Raw genomic sequence first — 13,286 nt, 5'->3', positions numbered from 1 at the left:
GGTGATTTTGTAAGGTCACACAAACTTTCGTTTAAATTTTAATCTCGAAAAATTGGAAAGAGTAAAATATGGAACCTCTAGATAAAATCAAACCACTATACAATAAATAAAAAAGGTATCTTTCTATCGAAAAAACTAAGTTTACTGATTAGAAAAGGAGAAACGTTTGATGTGAGTGCTATTTCTTATTTTTTTGGTTATTATTTAATAGGTTGTGGGTCTGTTAACATCTCCTTCTAGAAGAAGAATACTCGCCTATCTTTGGTGTAAATTGATTTAAAAATGTATAATAAAATATGATAAATATGATTTATGATATTTTTTCTTTACTAATGCTTTTTAAATTTAATAAGTATTCCACTTTAGACCAGTAATTTATAGCAGTAATGAGGCCTCTTTAGGCAGACATAACCAAATGCCAAAATCAAAGTAACGTGTATATTAAATAAGTTGAGACTAATATCAATTTGCATAGGTTTTATGTAAAAATTCAAATAAAAAGATGTCTAATGTTTCATGTTTTCTTTGTTTATACTTACAAAACAAGAATCCTTAAACATGCTGATTCCATCCTTCTTTATTTTTTTTTCACTCTCTCTGGATTAGATCCTGAACTTCACTTCTTTTGAACTAACGCTTGTATTTATAGGCATAGCCAAATATGTATGGACAATCTAGTTCAATTTGATAATCATGTTCCTTGATAACATGGAGCGTTTTCATCCATGTCATCCTTGATAAGAAAAGGATTATTGTAGTTGAAAAAAAGGGGAAGGTCAAATTATGTTTTTATAAAAACAAGCTATCATAATTTTTCTCAAAATTGAATGTGGATTATATTTGTATTCGTCTACAAATCATATTGAATTTATATATATACACATTATTTTTGTATTTTTGCCCCTACATAGCTTCCTTTTTTCAAAAAATAGTGACACAAGTTTGACTTATAAGAAAAATGCTTGGTTTTGGCTTCATAATGAGAATACTGATTTAAAGTTTTGTTCTACAGGGTGGTCCAGATAAATTGGAAAGATATTTGAAGGTTTATTACAAACAAGCTAGATAGGGTATAACCATATTTTTTTATGATTTGAAAGCTACATTAAATGAAATTCAATTATTCATAATAAAGTCCACCTCTCTTGATAATCTGGACCAAATGGCGAGGATAGCTTTGGTAGGCCCTGACGACCTCTTGTCATCTTTGTCATTGTACAAGTTCTAGTTTTGCACTTTAAATTTACATTCCCCAGATAGATAGAGTAGCCTTTAACCTTCCAACAAGTGCACCGGCCCATAAGGCCAAAAAAGTGCAGGATATCTTGGCCACAAAATATCCTCACTTATAGAGACCAGATTTTCGGCCTGCAAACAGCCCAGCCATGAGTCCATGGAGGATCGCACATGATGCCTGTGCCAAGTATCATACATCCTTGGGGGCCCTGAAGAAGTCTAGCTTCAACCCCACCATCCAACCTGCCCCTGGAACAAGTTTTAACGAGGAACTCATTGTTCATGTTGGCCACTGCCTCATGAATGAAAGCTGCAAGGAGGAACAGTGTTAATTGGACTCTCTCTCTCTCCAAGATGCCCCAAACATATTAAATTTTTAATAAGGGGTTCAGATCCGGTGATTAAGGAAACCACATTTCCTTTGTCAAAAACATAGAGATCTTAAGTATGTGTGTTTTTCCACAATATATCCAGTACTAATTACCCGATTTAATACCAATTTTAAGTTTGAGCATGACACCAGATCTGATCTAAGATCTCGAGCATAATTATTAATGGAGTCATTTGCTTCCTTAGGTGGCCGCCCTAGACGGAGGCAAACAATAATTGCCACAGTGCTTTCGTAATCAACAGGGGCTCATATTTTTTCTTATACAGTTTGGGGGATGAATCTGATGAGCAGTACACGTTCAACAACAACAACAACAACGATCTCAGGGTTGCCAATATATTGAGGTATAATCTTGCTCCGAATTTAAAAGTTCCATCCTGTTTATGAAGTAATAATGTATAAATATGAATGTTCTCCTTGTCTTAACCCATTATGGACGACAATTATTTGGGACAGTTCGAAACAATTCAAAAGTGTTTTTTTTACCCAATTAAGTTTCAAATTATCGAATTATGAAAAAAAAAAAAAAATTATATAGATAATCACGCGTGGGACTTACTTTGGGTCCGTTTAATTGTTTAACCTATTGCCAGTATGAGTGAATGGAAATGATATAAAATTAATTCAGAGCAACAAGGAACATAAAAATAATCCAAAGGGAACTTGAACTAACTAAAAATATGTTTTATTGACAAGGTGTTGAGACAGTATTCAACTTAATAAAACAATAAATATTTAACAACAACCCCGGACAACCATCTCTTTCATCGATTTAAAATATGTAGAAAAATAAATAAGAAAAAGACACCCCTCATAATCTGATAAAGAATAAGAATCACAAAATTTGTGTTCCCAGATTATGAGAGAAGTTTCCCTTTCCAATATATCTTTCTATTATAAGAGCTAAAGAAGTTAAGTGTATGTTAAAAAAAACGAAGTTTACCAATTAGAAAAACAAAAACGGTTAATCCATGTAGTTTTTCTTCTCCTTTGTGAATTATTAAAAATGTCGTTGTAGGTTTTAGATGTATTGAAATATAATCAGAGGGTCCTTGATACTCAGACTAGCGGCAGCGATAGGTTTTGATCTGTCTTATGGAACAGCTGTTGACAATCACAACTTGTTGGTCGAAGTATATTTTGCAAAATATCATGGGGTCTCTTGTGACAGTTTCTTATCATACAATAGTTTGATGAACGGATTACAAAATATAATTATTAAATTACATGCAAGTAAATTGACTCATAAGCAAATCCTTAGTGATCAAATTGCTTGCAATGAATTGTTGAACAATCAAATTACCCAGAGTCAATATACCTGACAATGTAAATGACCACTCTATAGGAAATTTAATGAATTGATCCGGCATTTTACATATTGCCCATAACAGTGTTATGTTCTCTCTCTAAAGCATGAATTCTCACCTATCCTTGGTCTAAATTGTTATAAAAATGTATTATAAAACAAATATACATAATTTTTTTATTTCTAATCATAATATTTTCTCGGCACTAATGGCATTTAAAATGTAGAAAGTTCTCCCATGTATAGCAGTAACTCATTTTCTCACTTTAAAATCATAAAACATTCAGCAGATTTTGACAAGGGTTTTAATTCGCTAATACAATATGTCTCGGTCCTGTTCTCCTCCTCCTTTTTTTACATAAATCCCATCTCTAATTATAACATTACGGGGGATGATTGATATATGAATGTTCAAAAGGTGGTTGTCAAGCTACAATTAATCAAATAAACACAGCTTATGCCATATTGTCTATTATCTGTCGTTCGCAACTCTCTTAAGTCTTGATTACAAAATAATATAATTAAACAAAGCTATTTAAATTTAATATTTAGACCTCATACTCTGAGAGATATCTAACTTTTCCAGGATGTCATAATTTGAACTGAGAATCAGTCTCGATTTGTACAAAGGTCATCCATGTTTACTACTTTGAGCGATTAGATAAACAAGCGTTTAAAAAAATATATTGCATGAATAATTCACCAAAAAAATAAAGAAGTCTCAAAAGTCTTCAATGAGTCTTATACCACTTTTGACTCATATTAGGAGTGTGAGAGTAAGTGCAAGTGAGAGATATACATCTCTTACCTGAATTGGTACATGGCTGGAAACTTTTCTGCAAGATTGTGCCCAATTACTCAATGCTGTTAATTTGGTCCCTCTTGAGAAGAAATATATAGTACAGCTTACTGTACCTATACCATCTGTGACTCTGTTTTTTTCGCCCAAAAGATTCTACGGGATGAATCAGACATTTTATGAACCAGAAACCAATCATTTTGTGACGTTGAATAGTGCCAGACTTCATCAAACTCAGGAATTTCTTACATCTCTTTAGTATAATTACTTTTATTTTTTGAAAAATAACCAACAAATAACTTCAGCAAACTTTATTAACGATTAGTCAATACTTTTTTACAATGAGATCTCTATATTTCTATGAGCTATATAAGTTCAATTTGAAGTTATTTTATTTACAGTATTTAGGGTTCACCCTGTCGATTGAAATATTCAGATTTTAATGTATTGGTAAATTAATGGAATGGGTTAATTTTTGTTTAAAATTGTTTTAATATTCATGCACATTGTATACATCTATTAAGTCAGGACTCTCTTTGAATGAGAAAAGGCTTTTATATTATTATTATTTATTCTGAGTTTTAAAAAATATATTAGAGGGGTTTGACTGCCAATTTTTTTAGAATTTCGATTAAGAGTAGTACGGAAAAGTTGTCCATTGGCATGACATTTCCTAAGCAAAATTGCGTCGTCCTATGAAGTCATCTCTGGGTCGCACATCTCGATCAAATTATGAAAAAATCAAAAACTTTTTCCTAATAAATGTAGATACAAGGAAGGCATTTTTAGTTATTTGGCTTAAAATAATTTTGGTAGACAATTTTTAAACTTATAAAAAGTGTAACTAAAATTATCCCACTGAAAAAAAACAAACAAAAAAAAAAAAAAAAAAAAAACATGATGATCCATGTGGGACCCTTTTTTTTACATTTTTAGGAAAATCTAAATTTTCTTGTGTAATTTTTTCTTTTTGCTCCAAAGGGAAGCTATAGAAAAAAAACTTAATTAATTTTTTTATAAGTTGGAACAGTGTGTACAATACTTCATTAATGATAAATGCTGTATTTTAAACTTTATTGATGAAATAAATATTTTTTTTTGTATCCTTTCAATCCACCCTAAATATACATATATATATATATATATATAGGTACATATATATGGTGGGCCTTCCCTGCTAACTTACTTATTTATTTTCTCTTAATTCAAGGACTTCATTATCGCCCAATTCATTGATTTAATTACTATATTTCTTACACATCCTTCCTCTCTCCTATACTTTCTTTGAAATCATTTTTATTATTTACTTTTCCTTCGAAAGCTTTATGTTTGAGCATTATGAAACTATTTAATAGTGTTGTGGGAGTCCTTAGTTATTCGGTCCAGTCAATTCCAGCACGTTCAGAACTAGAACTGATTAAACAAATAATAAGTACAGTTGAGTAACCTTATCAAGGAGCAAATTTTATATGTTTTCTGTGCTGATAGGCAGGTCTTAACTGGATGGGGCTGCAAAAATTAAATTAGGGAACCAGACAACTTGAAGTCTGCTGTGGAGGAGAGTTGCCAATAAGTTTCATTAAATTAGTTGTGAGAAGCCATGAGATGAAAACAAAAATGTCACTCCGTATCTAGGGAAGGCATAGGGAGTAATTACTTCGATGTCAATCCTCAATTCTACTCTGAGTTCAATCCAGACTTACACTTATAACTCAGTAACAAATCTTCATTGATATTCTTGATCTTTCAAACAGTAGGCGTACGTGTTCTCGGTGCTCTTATTTAATTGTTCAAGTCCAAATCTTATCAGTCCTTGTGGCATGATCCGAAAGAAAACTTTGGTCACGTATTGAATATTTCTTTTTACAATCTGAGATTGCGAAAACTTTATTTTTTATTTTAATCCGTCGTACTAGAACTGATGACAAATAAGAAATAGAGTGTAGTGACGTCATCAAGGTCGAACGTTATAAGTTTTAGGACTGATGTACAACAAGACTGAACTGGACGGGACTGGAGTCTTTAGTACTATATAAGGAATGACACAGCACTACTATAAAGTATCCAGGTATTAGTGCTGGGGTTCGGTCTGAGAATCCTAGACCACTCTGAGACCGTTATCATTTTTAAAAAACCAAAATTATTCGGTCTTTATAAGAAGTTCGGTTTAGATAAGTACCACAGAAAAATTCAGCCTGACTCGATCTCATTTAAAAAAGGGTCGAAACGGATTCTATAAATGAATTTGTTGATGACGTCAGTTATTTGAGGTTATTTGTACTACTCGTAAATCAAGCAGATATGGAAGAAAATCGGTCTATAAATCCATACTGAAAAAAATAGATCCAGGATTTGAAAATTTTCGTTTTACGATCTAAGATTGTGATCGTGACCAATTTAAGAAAATCACTTACAACCGTTCTATCACAAAAAAAACAAACTGTTTTGCACCAAGTCTCAACAGTAATGACTACTTTAACTGTGTTTAGAATTGTATCAGTCCATCCCAGTCTTAGAACCGGTCGTATTGGTCCTTAAGACCGTCGTTCCTTAGGACTGTCAGATCTTATTTGTTGGTCCTAGATTTTTTCCTAAATATGTCGATGGTTTATTAAACGAAATAAGATATATGAGGTATACATAATATGGATTATCAAGGGAATTTAAAACATGGTGCATTTTTATGAACACCTGTGATTCTATGTTTTTGGGGTGGTGATTCAAATCTGTATTTAAAAGATTAAAATTGGGGGGTGGCGGTCCTGTTTTTCACCAATCCCTTTCCAGGAAAAGCCCTAAGTTTGACCATAAGCAAACTTAGTAAAAATGTTACTAATGATGTTGTGACCCCAGCGGGTGGTCTCATGGCGCTAATCTGGGTAAATACGGTGCACGATCAGATTAGTTAGCGTACTTTGCTAATGATCAAATAGGTCGATTCTACCAAATAGATGCAAACTGTTCGTCTAAGTTTGTTAAAAAAATGATCGTGGCAAGAACTGACCTCCGTTTTTGAAAAGCTTGGTCACGCAAACTCCAAGAAATCTGTGACAGGGTTATTCTGGAAAGAATAAGAAAGGATCTTTTGAAGCATCCTTCATCAAAAGTCTCAAGGCTTTGCATTTAGATTTTAGAAGTATTTATTTATCTTAAGGTCTTCAATCTTATCTTTCGAAATAAGCTTATTCTTAACATCAACTAACGATAAATTCATATTTAGTTAGCCAACTTGGATGAATGTCTAAATATTTGAAACCAAGCCACCGGGTACATTGTATATGTATAGTGCCCCTGACGTATATCATTGACATATTTAGATCCTAGAAATAAAATGTAGTCGTAATGATGAAATATTGTAGTTATGTCAAAATTACGTGTATAGAGGGTTCATTGTACATAGTGTTCCCTGATGAACATCAGATAATTATTTTTATCTAAGAAATGAATTTTATTTGTTTTTATTATCTAAAGATTAAAGTATTCATCAATCGTTCCAACAACATATGAATTTATAATATTATAAATTTACAGTTATAAGAGTTTATTCTTAAGGAGAAAACACGTCATATAAATTGATAAAAGTATTGAGTCTGATAATTTCTTGGAGAGTCGTCTTCTATATTGTGAAAGACAAATTTGTCTTTTAGCCGATACTTAATTACTCCGGGTGATGCTGTCTACTACGGATCGGGAATTGAGAGAAAATGGGTACATAATTTGAGACCGAAGTATCAGTCCGAATTGGTGTAGAAAAAAAAAAATCTCCTAAGACGTGAACTGAGTTTCAACAATAACAGGTATGTATGTATGTAGATTGTAAATATATATATATCAATAAGCTATTTATATTGTAATGACGATTTTGATCACCAGAAGGCGTGTTGATAGCTATTTATGACCCACATATTTTATGTATGTGAAAATAGCCCAGATTGTATTTATATTTTACATTAAGTACCATATGTGTACTCGAAACTAAAGGATACAGTTCATTTAGTGTCCATAGATGGCACAATAAATTGATATGACTCCTTATTTAGGAGACATTTGGGAATATCAAAATATTAATTTTGTAACGTTAGGAAGAAGAACAATAATAAATAATACTCTTACAAATTTTACACAAATCCATATGTAATTTATTTCGCAATTCTGCTTACAAAAAGACAAACAAACAAAAGAGAAAACATAACCTCTGTTGAACTTTATTCCTAGAGATAGTGTCTCTTATTTTGTAGGTATGATCAAGGCTCTTTTTTCTTTTACTTTTACACAGCGTAGAATCGAAGGTAAAAATCACAAAAAAGGTCAAAATGTTCAACATTGCAAAATTTTAAATAATAACATGCACTAGAAACGTACAACATTTAAATTTTTATAGGACTCAAAGTACTCGACATTGTCTGATATCAAAATATTTTCCGATCTGATATGATTAAAAGTTACTTACATATCCGATCCAATATTTTATAAATGATTCGATATACGCGTATCCCTCAGAGTATTGGTTTTGTTTTGTTTGCTAACAAATCGATATCCTAAGGATAGACAATTAAACTAACGTTAGTGACCTGGGATATTACACAGAACCAGGACACAACTGAGAAAGACAAAATGTGGAACGGACAAAACGTTGGCTAGATAATTTTGATGAAGATATTCTGAAACAGACAAAAATTATGGAACCAAGAAAATGCAAAAACAAATAATAAGTGATCAAATTCCAGCCAATTAATGTATATTTAAGTTTAAAAAACAAAAAAAAACCTTAGGTATTATACATTTATGACGTCCAGTTTTTGAGGGGGAGGGTCGAGGTGGGTAACGAATTTTTTCTAGGATGGGGAGAGAAGGTCCACAATATTAAGAACAGTTACACGGGGGAGGGGGCTAGATAATATTACCCTAAACTATTTTGCCTCAGGACAATTTGCCTTAAACCATTTCACCATAGGACGTTTTGCCTTCTGGCCATTTTGCTGAAAGGATATTTCCCTTCAATATATAAATATATGAAATATATACTTATTTCCGTTATTACAGTTTAAAATTGATGTTCCATGAAATTTTTAATCAAAATATTTAATATGTAGTGATATAAAACCCATTAAATTATTGTTTTCTATCGGAATAATTATGAAACTTTCCCCCAAAAGTTTTATGGATTTATCAACAAAATTTCACAATATAATGTAGGGGTTCTCAACCTTTTCTTAGTGATGTACCACTTGTAAATTATTAATTTAATCAAAGAACACCTATAGCAGCACAAAACATTTTCATCTTCAGTGACAAGGACGTTTGTAAGAATATTTGGGAGGAGGGGAGGGTATAGTTTTTGTATTTTGTTTGAAAATAAATGCAAAAGTTAATTTTTTTTGCGAAAAAATTACAGAGGGTTACAGCTACAGCCCTTTCAGCCTTCCCCCTGTGCATGCCCCTCAGTTAGGTTCCACTTGTAAAATACCCCCATTTTAAGAACCACTGAAGGAATTTTACGAAACCAGAGACAGAATAAGTAATATAATTAGTATAATAAGAAAGAAAAAAACATTGCAAAAATTTGAATAGAAGATTTGCTAATCTGTTAGTAATTATCATTATACATGATAGATTATCCATACATGAAAAAAAAGAAGCAAAGTATCACCTTATGGCATAATTATATCATTATCCCAACAGAAGACAAACATTTAATGCATTTTATAGAAATAAAGATTGCATATTTTGATTATATAAATTCAAAGGAAAAATCCATTTCCACTGAAAAATAGTAAAAACAACGTATAAATCTCATTTATTTATATAATAAGGTAAAATATCCTTGTTGCAAAATGGCTTGAAGGTGAAATTACAGGTCACTATTCAACAAAACCTTTTACCGGGCGGTCCATTAAAATCTGAATACTTACAAATCCAATAATGAATGCAAATTGAGTGATTGAAATTAATTCATTTTTCAAAAAAATTTAAGAATAAATTATTAGTCAGAAAAGAGGGCAAACTTGAGCTCTCTGGCTAACGTACAAGTCAAGAAAAAGACAATGGAACGTGATGTAGATATTTCCATTCAAGATCACAATGCAGTTGTGAGTCTCTAGTACCACCACCGTCTACGCCTTCTGCAATTCTTAAACGTTGAATAGAAAGACGGGAAAAAGCCTCAACTAGATCCGGAGGAGTTAAAGAAAACGGCCAATCCCTTCAAGTCTTTTTAGGATATTTCACCAGACTGCCCAGAAAACTATCAAATAAGTAGATGGAAAGATCTGCATGAGGCTGGAGAGGCATCTTTTGACACCAGTAATAAAAAAAATCTCGTCTCCTCTGTTGCAAGACCCTTTTGAACAATTTTTGATCCCTACAGCCAACCCCCTCGAATACACCTTTAGATGGATGTCAAGAGCAAGCTATGCAATATCCGTTATGCAAACACCGAGTCCCTCAAAACAATAATTGATTATTGATCAAGAGATATCAAACACACATCTATGTAAAGTATTAATTTTGTTGAAATTCTATTGGTATTTAATAAATTATATTTTGTTAAAGTGTATAATTCAAAGTGTTCAGGTTTTAAAGGACCACTCGGTGTCACTGTTTGGACCCCTTATTCGGTTAACTATAAATTTGATGTACACTTTAATTTGTAAATAGATTTAGTAAAGTAATATTTAAAAGAAATATTTATCTGAAACATATAATTAAATTTAATAACACAACTATAAAACTATATATAAACTATATTTGGTTGAGATCACAAATTCATGTTCTTAATATTATTGTCAGGATTTCTTTCCTTGATGTCTTATATTTATACAAGTATTTGTAGCTTTTAATTGATATGAACGAGTAATAAATGCTTATAAGGAATGATACTAAAATTAAATGATCTTGTTATTGGAATCTGTTTAGCATATAATTAAATACAAATGTTTGACATCATAAAAGCTGGGAGATAGCTTTTTCCTGCCCCTTACCAGCTCCAGAGACTTACTCAGGAACACACAAAAGTTGTCTAGTACCCAATCCAGATACATATAGTTCAAGATGCGCGATCGATGCTTCTTTTTCTGTCAGATCCTTCAACAATTCCGCATCCCAATATACATTTTAAAGGGCATTTAGGAAAAGGTTTTTTTTAAAAGTTGTTGTTGAATATTTTCTGTCTGCACCTTGTATCGATGATTTCCTGATGTTGTAGTCTTGAACGCTTTGCAATACTTTTAATAGTTGCTGTTAGTAATATGATTGCATTTGCTCTGTCCATCAATCCAGCCAATTCAAGGCTAAAAATACTTTTTACTTACTGGATAATCATTTTTTTGAGGTTGCACTTAAAGATTCTCATCAAAAATCCACAAAAACAATAACATTATATTCTAAAATAAATTAGTGATGTAAAAACTTATAAAAATATATTTTATTTTTTTCCAACCACAAGATTAAATGTTTTTATCCATTTTTTCATTAGTAATTGATCTTAATTTTTTTTTTTTCTGGTTTGAGCTTTTTTAATTACAAATAAATAGATGTGAAGGAAAAAAGGTTTTAACCTATTTAAATTGAAATTTTTTGCAAAATTTATAAAGGTAACTCAACTTCCTTAGAGTTTTGAAAGTTTACGTGTATTTTCGAAAATGTTTCGAAAATGTTGTTGTCTTCTTTTGTTATATTCCAACTTCAAGACTAGAAGAAAACCAAACTTTCTAAATACACGTCAATTTTCAAAACTTTAAGGGGGTGTTGAGCGACCTCTAAAACTTTTGCAAAATTATTCAATTTTTTTCACCCAATTGTTTAAGCCTAGGAGAGCTCAACATTTCCAAGAAAAGTTAAAAATTGAACGGTCTACTTTACATCTATACCTTATTTCTTACATTTTTATTGTCAATTTCTGTATAGGGTAAAATTTGGATAAAATAAATACACACTTATGATGAACTTTCTCTCAGTTACCAATCTTGAATACATCAAATACTTTTTCACAGGAGAAACACAAAGTAGGTAATCCGCATGGAGTCACCTTTTTCTTCCCATTTTTGGTATTCACTTTATGAGTAAATAATTCTTATGATGATTCTTCTTTTTTATGGGTACAAATCGTAACCTGGGGCCAACATTTTTGTTCTGTATGTTTCTTTTTAAATTTATTTCACATTGCTTTTGAGTCAATAAAGATAACATTTTTTTATTAAGAGTGCCCCTGACAAACCCTTTCCCTGAAAGCTAAGCAAAAAAACTTCAATAAAGAGGCACTAACTAAAATGGGCACTTGATAGAGGGCAAAAACCTCCGCTTTAAATCCAATTTATATATGTATTTATTAGAAAGTCAGATTCAATAATCCATTTTGTACGTTTTTGTTATCTTGACCTTGACCTCTCAAAATTATATTTTTTTTTACTGTAACCTAATTTAACATTTGTACCAATTTTGATCAAAATCGATTTTTAAATTTTCCCATAATCCTGATGATAACATACATACTAAAATGGGCAGTTGATAGAAAGCAAAATCTCCACTTAAATCAACTTGTGTTAAGGATCTCAATTTTTTCTAAAAATAAGGTCGATTATTCAGTTATACCGTTTCGTGCTACCTTGACCTTTGACTTGTTTAAACTGAATGGCCTCTTAGTGTGACCATATATCAAGCTCTAAAGTATATATAGGGAGTTGATACGGGAATAACGGAGTAGTTATATGATTTATTACTACTTTTTATTTATTATTATGTTTATTCAGTGTAGTGAAAATAATAAAAGTAAGCTTTACTTTACTTTTTGTGTGTAATCACGTTATAATTTTATTTTAAAGTTGCTTGAAGCTTAATAGTATATTTTAAGGTGTTTAGGACATGGAGTTTTGAGTTGTAGGGGGCTAAGAGATTAGCTAAAATAATTATTTGACCTCAGGCATAGAGTATTTACAAAATACTTGTTTTAATTAAACTACCAAATATTGGGTGGTGGTCTAAGAGTTATCAATAGCGTTAAAGATTGTTATTAGGGGTTTCACAAGTTAAACTCCAATCTCTTATTCCATAAATTTAGGTAATTGCCAGTTAAGGAGTAAAAAAGGTAGAGTTGAAGATAACAAAAACGACAAGGTTATGGTCGTTTTTGTTATCTTGATCTTGACCTCTCTTACTTTGACCTTATATCATCTGAGTACCAATTTTGATCAAATCGATTTGGTACTATTTCCATATTCCTGGTGACTAACGAACAACAGGTAGGGTGTAGGCTGGAGGGCTGTAGCCCTCCCCAAATGAAGGAATTTTTGCTTTTACAAGAATATTTATTTTTTTGTAACTAACTGTAGATTTTAGTAATTTATTTTCGAGAAATTTAATATTTGAAATGTAATTTTGTTAACTTTTTTCCATAAAATTTAATATTTGAAATGTAATTTTGTTAACTTTTTTCCATAAAAAATATTTGAAATGTAATTTTGTTAACTTTTTTCCATAAAATTTAATGTTTTTTTTGAAAAAATGTGCATTAATTTTTTTTTTTTTGTTATTAACTTTTACTTTTTTTTTTTTAATTT

The sequence above is a fragment of the Lepeophtheirus salmonis genome, chromosome 11 (assembly GCF_016086655.4).
Source record: "Lepeophtheirus salmonis chromosome 11, UVic_Lsal_1.4, whole genome shotgun sequence".
NCBI lineage: Eukaryota > Metazoa > Arthropoda > Copepoda > Siphonostomatoida > Caligidae > Lepeophtheirus > Lepeophtheirus salmonis.
Note: the sequence above shows the minus strand (reverse complement) of the source record.